This window comes from Adiantum capillus-veneris, chromosome 12 (assembly GCF_014529385.1).
Source record: "Adiantum capillus-veneris isolate H3 chromosome 12, ASM1452938v2, whole genome shotgun sequence".
NCBI lineage: Eukaryota > Viridiplantae > Streptophyta > Polypodiopsida > Polypodiales > Pteridaceae > Adiantum > Adiantum capillus-veneris.
This window is the reverse complement of record NC_140942.1, coordinates 11,892,767-11,905,115: the sequence shown is the minus strand read 5'-3', so window position 1 is coordinate 11,905,115 and position 12,349 is coordinate 11,892,767. Positions and strand designations below refer to the sequence as shown.

Here is a 12,349-nt window from a genome sequence, read left to right as displayed (position 1 = left end):
AGGGTCAAAATGTTGCATTGAATGGATAGGGAACCAGTCTCCAGGCAATGCGTCAAGTTTTTCCACTACCCACGGTACATCCTGGGTATTTCGGGGGTGGATCCGTGTTCCAAAGTATGGCTGGTTATGCGCCTGCAAACCAGCAGTACATGCCTAGAACAGTGTTTGGGGGTATGCATGGCATGACGCCAAACCCCATGTATGGTAACATTGGCATGCAGCAAGGCTTTCAGAGCAATCAGGGCCAGTTTGGGGTGCCACAGGTCAATTTTGGAATGGCTTGTTTTTCTGGACAACAGCCAAATATGGCACCTTTGATGCAAAATCTCAATGACCAAGGGGCACAGATGGTCCCTACTACAGTGCCCATGCTGCAGACGCTTCCCTATGACAATTTGGGGCCAATCGAAAAGCCAAAACCATACAAAGAAGATGGTGCAGCTGTGAAGTTCAGCACTTTTAATGCTTTCGAAAATAAAGCAAAGGCTCTCACTTTCCTCCAGCAGTTTGATACAACTTATGCAAGAGGGAATTTTAAAGAAGCCTCTAGAGTAAGAAAAGCTGCCACTTTCTTAAAGGACAATGCGCTCACATGGTGGACGACATTGTTAATGCAAGGACACGCACCCGCCACTTGGGTTTACTTCAAGCAAATGTTTGCATCTGCTTGGCTGTCAGATGAATTTGAAGCCGACGTCATGACAAATTGGCACCAGCTTACTTCGGCTACATGCAAGAGCTTGCTGGAGTACAATAGGAGGTTTTGTAAAGCGTTACTCTCAGTGACCTCCTATAGATTTGTGCCATTGACAGAGCAGATTGAGAAGTACTTTTGTGGGCTGCCTAAAGGGCTTCGCGATTACTGTACCAAGAACAGAGTGGCTACCCTCACTCAGCTTATGGAAGTTGCAAACACTGGTCTTGCCTTGTTGAAAGGAGAAGACAGTGGGTTTCCGAGCAACGAGAAAGGAGGGCAGCACAAGAAAAATTCAGCAAAGCAGCCCTTTACAAAAGTGGCTCCTGAAGCGTCCCAGGGGGCAGCTAGGTTCAATAAAGGCAAAGGTTCAGTCGAGACTTCTAGAGCGCAGGCAAGGAAGCAGAAAAGGAAGCCTTTTATGCGTAAGACGCCCGAGGAAAAGAAGGTCTTGATGGTTGAAAACAAGTGCTTTATATGCGAGCAGACTGGTCATTTTGCAACCAACTGTCCACAAAAGAAAAGGCCAGATCACAAAGAGGACAGGAAAGGAAAGAAGCCTATGCCCTCGGCAGGTTTAGTGCCAGACATGTTGGGCGACAGGCCTAGTACAGATGCCAGTGAGTTATGCAGAGCGTGGAGTAAATTTAGAGACCAGATGGCACTTATCTTCTTTGATCCAGGTGCCAAAGCGAACTTTATCACGCCAGAATTAGCTATGAAGCTAGGCATCAGAGCTGAAGAGATGGGATATACCGAAGAGGCAGAATTGGCATGTCCTGGCCGCTTAGAGTGCGTTACTCCCATCATTGGAAAGCTGCGTCTACATATTCAGTCGTATGTGGACACAGAAGAGTTCTACATCATGCAGCTGGAAGGATGTGATGTCTTGTCGGGGATCCCGTGGATGTTCCGAGTGCATGGAGTCTTGGATGCCTACAACAAAAAGATCACTGTACAGCATAGGGGCAAAACTCACATCTTGGATGTAAAGCTAAAAGGAGAGTCAATCCCTATTGTATCTGCTTCTGCTATCACTTCTGAAATAAAGAATCATCTTTCTGCATACTTGGTTTTTGCACGTGATGTTTCAGATAGTTGTCAGTCAAATTTATTTGTGCTAGATAAAGACAAGTTAGCATTTTTGCAAAAGTTTAATGGCTGCTTTTCTGATTCATTACCGTCTCAACTACCGCCAGAGAGGCCCGAGGATCATGCGATTGATTTGGTGCCAGGTTGTAGTCCACCAAATAGGCCACCGTATAGGGTTAGTGAGGCGCAACGGAAAGAGATTATGAGCCAAGTGGAGGAGCTCTTAGAGAAAGGGCTGATTCAGCCTAGCTCGTCACCCTATTGCTCTCCAGTGCTCTTAGTACAGAAAAAGGATGGCTCGTGGCGCATGTGTATTGACTACCGTGCATTGAATAAGAATACCATCAAGAATAGGTTTCCTATTCCAAGGATTGATGATATTCTTGACCGCCTAGAGGGTGCGGCAATTTTCAACAGGATCGACCTCAAAAGTGGGTACCATCAAATTCGAATTAGGCCCGAGGATGTGCATAAGACTGCAATTAGAACGACATTTGGTCTCTACGAGTTCTTAGTGATGCCATTTGGTCTTACGAATGCTCCTGCTACGTTCAATAGGATGATGGATAGGATCTTCCGTCCATATCAGAAGTTCAGAACTTTGTTGGCACATTCTTTGATGACATGATAGTCTACTCGAAGAATGAAGAGGAGCATAGGCATCACCTGACTGTTGTGTTCGAAGAGTTGCGCAGGAACAGATTGCTCATCAATGGCAAGAAAAGAGAGTTCTTCTTGGAAGAGATCCACTTCCTCGGACACATTGTGTCAAAGGATGGTGTCCGAATGGATCCTGCGAAGGTGGAAGCAATCAAGACATGGCCAGCTTTTAAGGACTGTGCACGATATCCGTAGCTTCTTAGGGCTATGTTCTTACTACAGAAGATTCATTCAAAACTTTGCAGACATTGCTTCACCTTTACATGCTTTGCAAAAGAAAGAGGTCACTTTCAGATGGACCCAGAAAGAGATTTCAGCTTTTAATCTCTTAAAGGAAAAGATGACTTCAGATCCGGTCATTGTTTTGCCAGATCTCAGGAAGCCATTTGTGGTCCAATGTGATGCTTGTGGCAGTAGCATTGGTGCAGTGCAATGCAAGATGGCAGGGTAGTAGCCTATGAGAGCAGAATCGTGCACGGGCCAGAGATGACCATGCAGGTCTATGAAAAAGAGTTACTGGTTGTGATTCATGCGCTCTTAAGTTGGAAACACTATCTGCTAGGTGTTGATTTTGTTGTCCAAACGGATCATCAGACCTTGCGATACTTTTTGACACAGTCAAAGCTATTGGAACAGCATATACAATGGGCAAACATTCTCTCCATGTTTGACTTCCAGATTGTGCATGTGGAAGGTAAGAAGAACGTTGTGGCTAATGCGTTATCAAGAAAGCCACAAATTTCAGCTGTGTGAATTCCTTATCATCATGAGATTGATGACATGAAGGAACAGTATGGAGTGACGAAGAATTTGCAAGGATCTTCTAACAGTTACAGGAAGGACAACGTCATGAGCACTACCTCCTCAGAGATGGTTTTATGAAAATGCATGGCAGACTCTGTGTCACTAGGTCATTGCGACATAAGGTCATGGTAGAGAGTCATATCCCACCGTATGCAGGGCATCGTGGTATAGATGCTACAGTGAAAGCGGTTGAGACATTCTTTTATTGGCCTACCTTTAGGAGAGATGTGGATGCCTTTGTGCGAGCATGCGTGATTTGCCAAAAGGCCAAGTTTGACAGACAAAAGGCACCAAGGCTGTTACAGCCATTGCCAATTCCAGATAAACCATGGGAAAGCAAAGCTATGGATTTTATCTTCGATCTTCCCATAACACAGACAGGAAATGATGGAATCCGGACCATTATTTGCAGATTCAGCAAACAAGCTCATTTCATTTGTCACGTGACACATCCAACCCTATGTGTCTGTGGACAAGCTACAGCATGATCAGGGTTCCGTCAGTCAAGTCAGTCCAGAATAGGGAGTGTTCTGGCATTTTTGTGAGTTTGTTCGCAGACCGTGCATGCCCAGGCACTTAGAGTAGATGCATATCCTCTGGTTGCACACAACATGATCATCAGCATTACCATCAGAATCCAACAGAATCCGTCAGGAGCATTTTCCAGTGCATTAAACCTATTTTCCCTATTTTTGACATTTTTCACTTATTTATTAAGTGACTTTTGTTGGAAACTAGGTAGGGCAATTTTGCTAAGTTTGTATAAATAAAAACCTAGCGCTAGCACTTTCTGGCAGAAGAGGCAGCAGGAGCACTCGCTCAACAGGCAACTTCTCAGGAGGCCTAGCATTTTCTGCATCAGCAGGACAACCCTAGCGTTTTTCATCTATAAGACCAGCCATGGCGATTTGTGCACAGTGAATCAGCCCGGCGTCATCACGACACAGCAGATCAGCATAGCGTTTTGCATTTGCAGGACATCCAGCGAAGCATAACAGTTTTCAGCCCTAGCGTTTTTGGTTTGCAGATCAGCCCCAGTGTTTTGTAGATTCACCGCGATGGAACATCAAGAAACCCCAGCGTTTTCAGTTTTCAGCCCTTAGAAACAGCAGAACAAGTCCCGAACCTCGCAGATCTCACCTTCACGCAGCAAATCTTCGCCGCACGGTCAGATTCCGCAAAGTTCACAGTTTCAGCCCGGAAAACGCAGATTTCAGCATCTACGTTTTCAGCACGTCATCGTTGCATCACCGTCGTCACCGACATAGAGTCAAATTTCAGAGGATAAAGCACCAACAGTTTTCAGCCTTTGACCACCTAAAGACCAACAGATTTCAGCCGCAAGGATCAGCCCACAGTAGCGTTTTTGGTTCCAGACATTTTCAGCCATTATCGTTTTTGGGACAGCAGCAGTTTTGCATCAGATTTCAGCCAGTAGCATTTTTGGACAGCAAGACAAAAGCAGCCAATTTCAGCCCTTGAGTCGGTCTCGTCATCCCCGTCGTCGACATCGACCTAGCCTAGATTTGCATCAGTCACATGCATCCACTTTGTACCGGTTTATGCAATCAATAGTAGACCACTCTCGCCAACGAGAGTGGGGCCTTCGAAGGAGGGTTTTACGTCTTTGGTGTCGTATTTCTCTTCTCTCTCTCTCTCTCAGTCTCATACACTTGGACGCACAATGTCCATTCACTTCGTTTGTGATCTTTGCACTCTCTCATTAAGAACGGAAGGCATCTCCCTTCCATAAGAACAAAAGGAACCTTGAGCACAGTTCGGAGCACTCATCTTGAGCAAAGTTCAAACATTCAATTCGCTGCACCTTACATCATTCCTGTTAGGAAGAAGATAAAACCACATCAGATGGCACGTCTCTTTATGTGCAATATCTTTAAGTACCATGGTATGCCACAATCGATTGTCAGTGACCGTGACCCATGGATGACAAGTCTATTCTAGAGAGGCATATTTGAGAATATGGGCACTACGCTTAAGTTCTCCTCGTCGTTTCATCCACAGACAGATGGGCAGTCAAAAGAGGCAAATTCTACTGTCTTGGATCTGCTTAAGTGCTATGTCTCATAACACAAGGCGAAGTGGGAGCAGTATTTGCCGTTGGTTGAATATGGGTACAATAACACAGTGAATTCTTCAACAGGCAAAGCACCTTTTGAAAATGTCGAAGGTCATGTGAAAGTTCGTCCTATTTTGCATACCAAGGAAAAGATCTTTCACGCAGATCAATATGTACAAAATATGGATGAAATGTGCCAAAAGATAAAGCATGCCCTTGAAAGGACACAGGCAAAGCAAAAGAAAGCTGCTGATCTCCACCGTCGTCAATTGCTGTTTTCACTTGTTGATTGGGTACTGTTGCAGTTTGAAAAGGCACGTTTAAAGAAGCGAAAAGGTAAAGAAAGTCTCTTTACAAAGCTTAGTATGCGTTACTATGGGCCTTTTCAAGTAACAAAGAAGATCAGTGATGTCAGTTATAACCTGAAATTGCCTGAGAACTGGAAGATTCACAATGCTTTTCACGTGAGTCTTCTCAGACCATTTATTGGTGATGTGCCAGAGGATATGCCAGTTGAAGAGCAGCCAGAAGTTGAAGAGCTTGATGAAATTTTGGTCCCAGAACAGATTATGGCACACTAGGCAAGAAAAGTCAAAGGCAAGGTTATAAGGCGATATTTGGTGAAGTTCAAGAACTATCCACCTATGGATGCAAAGTGGATGGAAGGAGCGAACTGTTACAATCACCAAATGTATTCAAGCTATATCTTGAAGCCTTTGGTTTACCACCTACATACTCTCCAACTCAAGAAGAGCAAAGGTCAAAAGAAAAGAGACCTGCGCTAGAGGGGGGTGATCCAGGCGCTAGCACTTCTCATGTATCTATGGATTTAGTGCAATAGAAGTGTACCTTGCTTGGCAATTGCCCTTGGGGAATAAAAGTTTTGTCCAAAAGTCTGTTCAATGCTACAGAAGTAAGTATGTCTTGTCAGTTGTCAAGTGTACAGTAATTGCTTCTAATGAATACTATTGACGCATTTTTAAACTGCTGGTTTATTATGCTTGAAAGGATTCGCAGTGTACTATAAGTTATAGACTCTATTAAAGCCAATGGCACAGTGTGAAAGCTATCCACTATGTCAATGGAACAATCTCACAGGTAGACCATACATGAGTTAACAAGTGTTGAATACACAAGAGTGTTAACTACAAGCATGTATGTCTCGTACTATGTTGACCAGGTGTGTACACACAGAAAGGTTGACAGCCATGATATGGTGTCCATGAAGTGTTGTACACACTAATGGATTGATATTCATGCAAATGAGGACGTTCGCAATTTCAAGAGAGGGATATGTCACACAAGTCTGTGGCAACTTTACTTGTTGATTTCTTTTTGGGGGAATTTTATTTGACTTGTTTTAAAGCACCCCTCTAGAAATGCCAATGCCCGAGTTGCATGGTGTGAGGCGGACAGTGAGAGTCTAAGCCGAACGGCCAGTGAGCACTAAAGTTGGACAAATGGACTAAGGTTAGCCACGGTGGGGCTATGAATGTAATTCACCTGATAGCTGGCCTACATTGCATTTTTTGATGTGGTTACAGTGGTGATTGATGGTCAGATGACCAGTGTGAGTGCCGTGGAAGCATCTCCTAAAATTTAGGGAACTGCTATTTTGGACCTGAAAATGTGTTCGCGTCATTAGCTCTGGAATGACAAGGGGAACATTTTATTGCTCTACTGCCAAGTCAACTGACACACCAGTTGAGATATTTTTAGCCAAGTTGGCCAAAGTTGGAAACTGGGCGAGGTGTCACTTTGTGAGCAATTCTGCCACTCTGGGCGAGTCTACAAGAGAAAGGGGACGCCATTTTCAGCTGCAGGTGGATTGCAACAGGTGCAAGAGCTATGGAGTGTTTCCTTTCCCTCTTATGTACAGTGCGGTGCCAGGAGTGATGCCTTGCACGCTACGCACTGCTCTCTCTCTCTCCCCTACGAGCAGTTATGTTATGCCCCTCAAGTGGGCTTCTCATTTGACCAATGTATAGTTGTGTGGGTTCATGCGCGATTGCCGAGGCAAGAGCCTCTTGCACAGGTACTGGATTAGCTAGTGGCTAATCCCCCGCAGGTACAGGTGAATTCGAAGAGGTTTCACATGCCAAATCTCGTCCGATTCAAAGGGCAAGAAGCCCTACAGGTGCGGGAGCTCGAGGACTTGCTACGGATGCGACCGGCACGTGAAAGGGAGCCCGAAACAGGGAATTACAGCCTGCTGTGTATTTTTGCAGGTTTAGGGTTTCAGCCCTAAACGGTCCCTAATACCCCCAAGAGGTTCGGGATGCGAAGGGGCCGCTGTAGAGGTGATTTGGCGCATTTTCGGGGCAGAAAACAGAGAATTCAGCGTGCAGCAGAATCTCGCCAGGTTTTGCAAAGTGACCGTATGCATCGGGAAAGTCATCTATTGCGTGGGGATACTGACTGTGACACGTCCTAGTACAGTTATGCTCCCGAAATCGGACCAGAACAGATGGAATTCAGCCCAGATTGTGCGGGACAGCTTGTAGGAAATCACATGTTTTATTCCCTCTGTTAAAGAATAAAGAAATACCGAAAGGGGCGCCAACCTTTGGGGCCTACAAGTGTCGCTGTCTGCCTGGGAGCATTCTAGCTTCTTGGCCGTGCTTTTGTTTTGAAGTGTAATTCAAGTCTCAGTTACAGGTTCCTTTTAAGTCATTGCTTTGTGTCGTAAAATCAAGTGCTAAAGATCGGGTGAAAGCTAACGTCTACCGCCCTACGGGCCAGTTTCATACACCTCAGTGTTGCTCTCCTCAACTTTGTACCTGAAAGTAATGCCATCTTGGGCATCGGTTGCCTTTGTAGAAACTTTAAACTGTAGACCATACTACGTCCAATAATCCCCATTCGTGAACTTTGAACACATCACATCCAAAATATAAAACTCCAAAATAATGAACTCTTGGAACACATCCTGTCCATAATCCGACTAACAACAATGAATTAGCGCGCCCATCCATAGTGTTTTAGACGTCTGATTGGTTTCTTGCCAGAAACATGGGCATTAAACTCCGCCCTACGGGTCCGAACACCAATAACTTGAACTCCAACACAAGGGTCCAAATTAATTATAGGGAGCAATGCTTGCCCCTCTCTGCCACTCACAAGCCTCTCTCTGGCTGAAGCTAGTGGTGACACCTGTCATTTGACTAGAAATCTGACGTCGAGGCCACTGTGACCACCGCCACCGGTGCCATGCCAATCTCCTCTATCAAATCTTTATTACCGTGATCTCTGCCCAGCTTGACCACCGCCACCGGTGCCATGCCAATCTCCTCTATCAAATCTTTATTACCGTGATCTCTGCCCAGCTTGCCTTTATCCTTGTCTATCTGTAAGTTCGTGCTTTTGCCTTTGGCTTCAAACTCTCGATCCAAACAAAGCATCGAGTCACATTCATGACAACTGCGATCGTACCTCGTGGGTGCCGAGGCAGCTAACTGAGTACTGGTACTACCATCCTTGTCCAACTGACCTTTGCCGTTGTCCTCTAGCAAACTCCTCCATTTGCTTTTGACTTCACGAACTCGAGCCAAACAATTTGTCGGGTTCTTGAGAACTATGCTGGTGAATAGGCTGATAAATGGATGGTTGACGATCCGTTATCCATAGCTTTTGGTTGTCTTTGGTCGATGTCATCGAAAAAATAGTTACAGGGAATGGCCATTTTCAGGTCTCCGTTCCTCGTTCCCATCCCAATTTCCCGTTCCGGATTCCCATTCCGTGTTTCAGACGTGAGTATCCGAAGCAGGGAATGGCATTTCATGCATGTTGCCGTTCTCCTTTCCCAATTCCGATTCCCCGTTCCGGGTAACTATGCGTCGTGGGCGTTCAAGCAAGGGGAGGCCATTTTGAAGTTGCAAGATCTGATAATCAGGTACCTTCTCGCACTCCAAAAAATGGCCGTACAAACCAAGCCGAAAAAGATCCAAGCCGATTCAACTGCACCGCAAAGGGAACTCCACACGCAATGGGCTCCACACAATCTGCTATCCCTCTCTGAAATCCGAGACTCTGTCGCCGATAGCCGCTTCGCACGTTTGCCCTATGGTAGGCCTTGAACAAATCCAAAGCTCCACAATAAACTTTGCATAACAAGGGCTAAGAGTTTCGTCCAAGCTGCACAAAATCCATAGTTACAGGGGACGGGGGGGACGGGCCCTAGGGCCGGGGAACGGCCGTAACCGGGCCGGGAACGGCCGGGAACGCCGAGGGACGGACGGAAAACGGGCCGGACGGGCGGGTCGCAGGGGGGACGGACCGGGGACGACCGGGTCCGGACCGGGGTCGGACGGACCGGACGGGGACGGCAGGGGTCGGCCGGGGTCAAATTCAAAAAAATGGCCGTTTTTGACCGTTTGCAGCGGCTCTGTGCAGCCCCAACTGCCATATTTTTTAAGCCTTGGCCCTTGGGAAGCTATAAAAGGCTCCCTTGGGCCTCTTAATACTCATAGTCTCAATGCTCAATGCTCATTCCATTTCCCTCAAGCTCAAGGCTCAAGTTTGAACTTTGAAGCTCTCCTCTCCCTCTTCTACCCACTTTGAAGCTCTCCTTTACTCTCTCTCCACACAAGCTCTCCTCTAACCCTTCTAACTTCTAAGCTCTACTCTCTCGAGTCTCTCCACCATCATGTCATCTCAAGCCAACTCCACTTCTCAAGCCGCTTCTTCTCGAAGGAGGCCTGCCGTGCAAACGTGATCGTGGTGGGATGAAGTCGACTTTAGCTCGCGTGGCAAAGGTGGCGGTGCAAGACCATGGACGTGCAAGCTATGTCCATACAAGAGATCGGGTGGTTCAAACAAAGTGCGAGCCCATCTTCTTCATGAACCCGGTCACGAGGTGAAGTTTTGCCCTCATGTAGCTCCCGAGAAGAGGTTGGATCTTCTTGAGAAACTCACGGTGTATGAGGTTGCGGAAGCGGCCAAGAGGGGCCGTTTTGTTGCCGTTGATCCCTCCGCCACGGCGACACCGCGAGAGCAAAGGGAAGCCAACCTTGACGACATCTCTCGAACCTTCAAGAGCCATGGATCTACACCGTCCTCTTCCCTTCCGCATCGCTTTTTGACTCTTGAGCCCTTGTGGCATGCACTTCTCATTTTGTATCCATCGATCATCGATGTTTTATTAGCACATTTCAGCCTATATGACTCGTGTTCTTTGGTCTATTTAGTGTAAATTTATGGTCAAAGTGATGCTCTATGTGTGTGGCATGTGTGTAGGTCAAAAAATGCCAAAAAAACTCTCTTTTTTTTTTGCCGTTCCGACCCCCGTCCCCGTTTCCTGACTTTTGCCGTTCCGACCCCGTTCCCGACCCCGTTCTCAACCCCGACCCGCCGTCCCATGTAACTATGACAAAATCCCCAAGCCATTCCTATGGTACTCCCAAGCCACTCCATACCCTCTCTCAAGCTCCAATCTCCTCGCCTCTACCAAGCCATTCCACACTCTCGAGGACTTGCCTCCAACAAGGCTTTCTTTTGATCTTTCACTCAAGAAAAAGTGAAAAATTATGAGGCGTTAGACGCAAATCCCAAATATGGATAATAAGGATATCCATACGGGCTCCTACCATTGTATCCAGGTGGCGGTGGTGGTGGGGGAAGTGGTGGCAATGGCGGTGGCACAAGCGGTTGCACTAGATCAGGGTCAGATGGCTACACCATGTTCTTGAAGACTCCCCCAATCGGAACAAACAGTTGAGAGGGTTGCCAGTTAGAGGCTCTTGCAATTTCTGGTGCCGGAGGAGGGGGTACCACCTAGGGCATCACAGGGGGTAACATGTACTTCAAAACTGTTGGAAAATTTGCGGCACCGAGAGATTCTGCTGAGGATGCCACGAGAGTATGTCGCGAGCTCGTCGAGAAGAAAGTGAAGGTACTCCTCAAATCCATAAACGCCATTGTGCTCTTTCTATTCTTAGTAGGATCGGTATGCTTTCAGAAAATCACACGACTAGAGCTCTGATACCACAGTAACGGGAGGACACCACGTGCCGCAGAAAAGAACAAACAGAACAAACTTTAAGTACTTCAACTGAATTAAAAGTGATGCACGACACACGAGACACGGACTAGCGGAGTTCCACCCCAAGAGAGCACTGGCCCCAAACGATGGCACCACTTTCGGTATTTCTTTATATTGCTTCAAATCAATACACACGAAGTGGCTCTGCTCTGCACCTGCACTTGCAAGAATGCCAGAGGGAGAGACCAGACCACCTTTCGTATTTAAAGACCCTAGGCCCATCCAAAAAAAGTACATGAAAAGCATACAACTCAAAAGCATCTTGTCTTCAAAGGTAGCCAGCACAAATCCAGCAATTCCATACAATCTACCACATCAACAGTCAACACAATTTGCAACAATCCATACAGTGCCACATGGCATGTCAACACAATTCACGGACGTTCGTGCAACTACTGCCACATCATCAGATTTTACCCAAGAGAACTTGTGTGCGTATGTACCCTGTTTTATTTTATCATTTTAGGCCCCATCAGATGGGGTCCTATAAGTTGGGAATTTTTTTAAATGTTTGGCCCTTTCGACGAGGAACTGTAAGTTGGTAGGCACTTATGCTTCTTCTATTGCTTCTAGGGTTCAGGCCCCTCGACCGAGATCTCTAAGTTGGTTAGGGTTAGGCTCGGGGAGCCCTAACCCACCGGGTCTTCAGTGGCTTGACACCTCCGCAGTTTGTGACACCGCCCGTAGTAGACAAGAATCTGGCCATTTTGAGCAACGACAACCCACAACGCATCATGACCTCTATTAGTACAAGATAATCCTATTACAAAGTTCACCACAATGCTATCCGACTTGCTATCAGAAATTTGAAATGGATTTTAGAGTCATACAAGTTTTTGTGCCAAGAAAGTAATTTGGCTCACCAAGGTTAAGGTCCTGTGTATGCCAAGGTATTCTGCACAAATTGCACCATGACAAGTAAACAAATCTGACAGCAGGTATCTTGATCATTAGGCACCCACACTATGACTTGCTTGAAAAG

The 12,349-nt window shown here is 46.4% G+C and overlaps 1 protein-coding gene across 1 annotated transcript in view; it reads right to left on the bottom strand.

The window, feature by feature from the left end:
• Nucleotides 1-12,349, bottom strand: part of GCP1 (glycoprotease 1) — a 122,509-nt gene that overhangs the window by 109,254 nt on the left and 906 nt on the right. The gene's annotated exons all lie outside the window — the stretch shown is intronic.